This window comes from Tenrec ecaudatus, chromosome 6 (genome assembly GCF_050624435.1).
Source record: "Tenrec ecaudatus isolate mTenEca1 chromosome 6, mTenEca1.hap1, whole genome shotgun sequence".
Classification (NCBI taxonomy): Eukaryota; Metazoa; Chordata; class Mammalia; order Afrosoricida; family Tenrecidae; genus Tenrec; species Tenrec ecaudatus.
The window spans coordinates 34,191,878-34,197,877 of NC_134535.1; positions in this window are offsets into that span (position 1 = coordinate 34,191,878).

A 6,000-nucleotide genomic window follows, 5' to 3' on the forward strand; every position below is an offset into this window, starting at 1 on the left:
AAAATCATAAAGATTTAGCCCAAAATAAACATGTTGCAAGACCTTTTGATGTATTTATGTGGACAAAAATCGGAACCGATGAATTGAATCAGTTGTAAATAACTGTTGTTGACAGGTTATCACAACGGCAACAAGTGCGTAAATTAATACCAGAATCAACAACTTGGTTGTTGTAAAGAGAAATTTCAGCACGGTCAGGCTCTCCAACCATAAACCAAAGGGGGGATTTAGGTTTGAGAAATACCTACTTTGCCATAAGCAAAGATGTAACCAGAAAATACAATTTTGTTTTGTAAACAGAGGCACACTGTTCAGTTAGTGAAAGGCCTAACTCTTGCAAAGTGCTGAGGAGACTTGGGCCCCATGGTGCGGGCGTGTAAAATGGCTTTGGGAGGGAGAGAAACAGCAACTCAGTTTATTGTGCAAACAGGAGGGAAGGTCACTGCCAAATCTTAAAAAGTGATTGTAATCAGCGGAATGTCACTTACCAGCTGTAAGCTACCTGCTTCAACAAAACTCAGGTTTAAGGAAAGGAAAGACTGCTCTTTCTTCTCTGTGTATTTCACGACAGCCTCAGAATGAACAGCTGAGTCATAAATAGTCCCTGAAACAGGTGACTCCTCGTCTTATGACTTCATGGTGCTTTACCAGATAAAAGTCTAAGCAAATCTTTTTTTCTCTTGCTTTTTAAAAAGCTGTTTCCCTTCTCTAGTTTGGTTCTCTGGCTAGTGTGCTGTGACAGGCCCTCGGCAGCCAGATGGAATATAGCCTATATTTAGGGCTTCCATCAGTGCCTGCGTTTGAATGTGTTCACATTTCCTAATTTCTGCACAAATATTCTCTGAGAGTGGGTTGCCATTTATGTCATTGTTGCATAACAAAGCTATTATGCTGATATATCTCTCTTTATTCATCATGGAGATTTTTTTTTATCATGGATTTCCCTCTTTTTATTGGTCACCATGATAAATGGAGCTGAAGGTTCACAGTACCTTGGAAGACCAAACCCAAACCCAAACTCACTGCTATCAAGTCAGTTTTGACTCATAGTCACTCTAGAAGCCAACATAGAAGAGCCACCGTGAGTTTCCGAGACAATAACTATTCATGGGAGTGAAAAGCCAAGTGTTTCTCCTGAGGAGCAGCCAGTAGGTTCAAACTGCTGACCTTGTGGTCAGCAGCCCAATGCATAAATGCTTTGTCACCATGGCTCCTGCCTTGGAAGACAGGCCTGCCAGTCTTCTGAAAGGTCACGCTTGGAAGCCCTACAAAGCACAGTTCTACTTGATGGCAACTGTCACCACCACCACAACCACCACCATCAGAACAATGGATGAACCGGAAATTGTCCTCTGGATCACCTTTGCCAGCATTCCGGGTGCTAAGCCTTGGCTCTGTTTTACTCAAGCTCCTTCTTGGTTAGGTTTGGAGATCATTTAGTGGTGATTATGGTTTTTATTTTATTGCTTTCAGTTTGTCGGGGGTTAGCAATCAGATTGAACTCAGGAATGGAAAAGTGAATAGTTGAGCCAGTTTATCCTAAGCTACAAAAATACATTTAGGCAGGGTAATTTTCTTCCAATGACAGTTAAGAAAGTATCATGATGTTCCAAATACATGGGCACTGTTGTGTCAAATTGCCACAGAGAGCTTAGAATGGAACTTTCCAGAGGAAAGCAATGGAGGGTTATTAGAGAAAGATTGGGTATAGGAGAATTCAAGAGAGAAGTGCTCTGCTTTTTATCACCACATCCCCAAACTATGTAGTGGCAGACTTTATGATGATCATAAAAACAACTCCCACTCTCTTGTGCTAGATAGACTATAAAGCAGTTCGCATTTCTGCATTGAATCAGAACCATCTTCCTCTGATTTTCTAGCAAACAGACCGGAGCCAACAGCATGCAGGCTTTGTCTTAGATCACAGTGGTTCTCAACCTGTGGGTCGCGACCCCTTTGGCGGTTGAACGACCCTTTCACAGGGGTTGCCCAATTCATAGCAGTAGCAAAATGACAGTTATGAAGTAGCAACAAAAATAATTTTATGATTGGGAGTTCATCAACACGAGGAACTGTATGAAAGGGTCACGACATTAGGAAGGTTGAGAACCACTGTCCTAGGAGGTCTTGGGTTGGGTTGTGGGATGCAGCCCCAAAATTTCCGGGATCAGAGTCATTATGCAAAGGAAAACAAATGGAGGATACAAGAGCACTGGGAAGGAGTTGAGGAACTTTCCAATGGTCTTATGTGCAAATATGTTTGATTTACTATTCTGATGCCTGCTCTCAATCCTAGTAGCGATTTGGATTCAGTAGGAAGCTTTGTCACGTACTCAGACCCTGACACCAGTGGTTTAGTGGAAGAATTCTCAGCTTCCATCAGGAGACCTGGTAATGCTCAAAATAAAGCCTATGCTGACAGTCTGCAAGTTCAGGTTTGCATGTTGCTATTGATGTTGCAGCAGAGCTTCCAGACTAAGACAGACTAAGAAGACAGACCTGTATATTCGACAATGAGAATCCCTTGGATCACAGTGGCCCAATGCACAGCCTGTCAGGGAGATGGTGCAGGACTGAAGAGCACTGTGTTAAGTTGTGCCTGGGACTGCCATGAGCTGAGGGCAGAGGAGCCACCACAGTCAGCCTCTGAACGGAAAACGTAGGGGCTCAGTGGCACACACACAGAACAATTGGTTGGTGTTCTTTACAACCCCTGAAGTTGGCCAACGCGTTCTTCATCGGTGTGTCTAGGGTTTGCTTTTCTACTCATGGGACGACTGTTTGGGGCTTCCTGCTACTGTGACACGTGACTGTGCTAGCGCTCTCGGGGGAGAGATGTACCTCGGTCCTTGGCTCCACGTGAGAAAGAATTCACGCTGAGGCCCGGTTTGTGATCCCAGTGAGTTTACAGAGGATAGAAGCAGTTTTAGGTTCTACAGTAAGTGAAACACAAGCCAGACAGGCTGCGGCACAGTTGCATGACTGCGACCTGGCAGCTCCGGACTGCAGCCTGGCTGTGCAGCATCTTGTAGCAGCCGCTGGGAGAGAAAGAGAGAGAGAGCCAAGAGCAAAACCTCTGGCCTTTTCAGGGGCCCCGTTGGGAGGCATGGTCGACAATACTGGTCAATCCCATTGGCTGAATCAAATTCACCTGGCTTAGATGGGCCAATCCAGGTGTAACGCCCACCTAGGTGTACCACCCCTTCCTGGCCAGAAGCTCAAAGCTCTGAGCAGGCGTAATGGACGCCCCAGTCCCTATGCTAGCTACCTAACAGCTGCAGGCTGGATAGGGGGATGAGGGGGGAGATTCCCTACATGATCCCACGAGTCTCCGGCTCAGCTCCCTGCTGCTTTCAGTTCTTTATAGTCTTGCTTACACCTGTCATTGAGAATCAGGTTGCTGAGCAGATCACCCTCTCACACCTGAGCATCCACCACATCACACCTCCGTTCCTCTTAGCTTGGCCCTCCCCTCAGTGTGCCATGCCTATTCTGCTTTCTCCTTGTCTTCCCGCTCCTCCTCCTTCCCCAACTCTCTGAACTTTGACCCTGGGCAAATGCTGCCCTTTTGAATGTAAGTGGTTGATTATTTTACTACAGGTATGCTCTCCCTTCCCAGCCTGAAAGGTGACTAAGGGCCACAGGCTTACTTGGAGGGTGGGGGTGGGGGTGGGGTTGCATCTGTCTGTTTACAACCAGTAAGCTTGGTTTCTTTTAAGATTTTGCATTTTGTTCCACATTTTTGTCCCACTCTATCCAGGACATTCTAAATGCGATCCCTTCCACAGCCCCATCCACAGCCCTGCTTTGAGGGTGTCTTTTTTCTCCCACCACTGGGCTGGGGCCACTGTTGACTCCTCCCTGTCTGCCCGACCTAGGTGGCTCTTCCTGCAATGGTGACTCCAATGTTGACAGTCCCCCGGGCTCGCCCTCTGACTGCATCCACTTTCACCTACACTCCTTGGGCAGTCTGTTCCTTGCCCCTGGCTTCCATTGACGCCTATACCGCTGGAGGTGATAGGTTAAATCTTTAAGTTAAAAGTACGTCATGAACCCAGTCCTCATTCTCTCTCTCTCTCCCTCCTGTTCGCATTCAATATGCATATACAGAACCCCTGAGGCACCCATTCCTCGGATCCATGGCTTCTCCTGAGATCTCTACAATAAGGACCAGGACTTGCTGCACATGGGATATGCAGGCACTGTTCCAACATTTTACATGCTTAAGTCATTTAATCGCTTCCATAGGGCTGCTTAACAACAAGGTCCACAGTTCAAACCCACCAGCTATTCTGATGGAGAAAATGAGGCTTCGGCTCTCCCAAAGAGTTCCAGTCTTGTATGTCCACAGTATTTCCATCCTGTCCTGTGGGGCTACTATGTGCTGGAAGTGACTCCATGGCAGTGAGATTGGTTTATTTGGTTTAGAACAAGCTTGGTGGAACCGTGGGTTAGGTATTAGGCTGCTAATTGCAAGACTGGTGGTTCAAACCCACAAGCTGCTCTGGGGAGGGGGGAGTTGAGGCTGTCTGTCCTTTACAGATGAATAGTCTCAGAAATATTATATAGGGTCACTATGAGCCACGCAGAGGGACCCGGTGTCTTTCTTGCCCCGATTCAATCTCTGTGGTGAGTATGAGACAGGAATCTCGCACCCCATTCCAGGGGTAAGAGCACCCAGATCACCTCCATCTCATGCTCTTGTTCTAGCTAGCATCCCACTGCTACCTCGTGTCTAGGAGAGGACAAAGTCATAGGGTCAATGCTAAAACCAAGGTTAACACTTACCGCTTCTGCAGCTCCAAACGGCCCCGTTTACTTACCAGAGTTCCCCTTCCGGCCACAGGCTTGAACCAGTCAGTCCAAACCCTGCACACCTCCCTCTACCCCTCTGGAAACATCTCACAGGTGCTCCCCGAGGTCAGGACTCAGTATCTGGATAGGAATCCCTGGGCCATGAGCAGGCACGACAATAAAATGCTTCCTTTGTTCCCAGCCGCTCGGCATTGGCTACGCCTAGGGAGCATCTCTGGGAACAGGGAGAGATGGGCTTCAGTGCAGGCTGTCGGGCATCACAGGCCGTGGCCTGAGTCATTCAATTTTTTTGTTCCCTTTTAAAACTTTTTGTTGTTGTTTGGGTGAAAGTTTACAGAACAAATTAGTTTCCCATTCAACAAGCACCTCCATTTTATTTCATGGCATTCATTTCAATTGTTTTAGTGCAATGGCCCTCGTTTCCCCTTCCTCCCTGGATTCTCCATTTCCACTCCTCGGGGTTGCTATGAGTTGGAATCGACTCAGTGGCAGTGTTTTTTCTTTCCTGCTTTCTCCGTTTTGTTTTTGGTCAAATACTGCTCTTTTGGGTCTCATATATTTGATTGCTCCAAGGAGTACATTCCTCACTGAGATTATTATTGTTCAAATTATCGGTCTATTTCTTGTTTGCCTGAAAGGTGATGGTGGGGAGGGGTGTGTGTGCTCATTTCTAGGTTTCTACACCCTCTATTTCCCCTATTGCAACCAGAGGCGGCTCTCTTGACACAACTTAGGTTGTATCCCTTTAAATTAAATTCCTCCTGTGACTTCCCATTTCCCTCAGGGTCAAGTCTGAACTCTTTGACAGGCCTGCTCTGGCAGCAGATGTCTAGTCTTCCTGAACCTCAGGCATTTCCTGACATGGGGTAGACTTCTCTTACCTGAGAAGCACTGAGCTGTCTGCTCCTCTTGCCTGAAATATCCTTCGCCTCCCTTTACCTGGTTTACTCCGACTCATTTTTCAGGCCACTTCGATTTCCTCCTTGACACCCTAGAATGGCAATTTGGTGCCGTGACTGGGAATCATAATAGCTGTTACTTCCTGTGTGCCAGACTTTGTTCTGAGAAATTGAAATAGGTTAACTCATCTGGTTACACAACAACCCTGTGAGGAGGTCAAATTATTATTTCAAGTTACCAGAGGAGGAAGCTGAAGCACAGGCTATCTCAGTCCTAGTCCAGGCC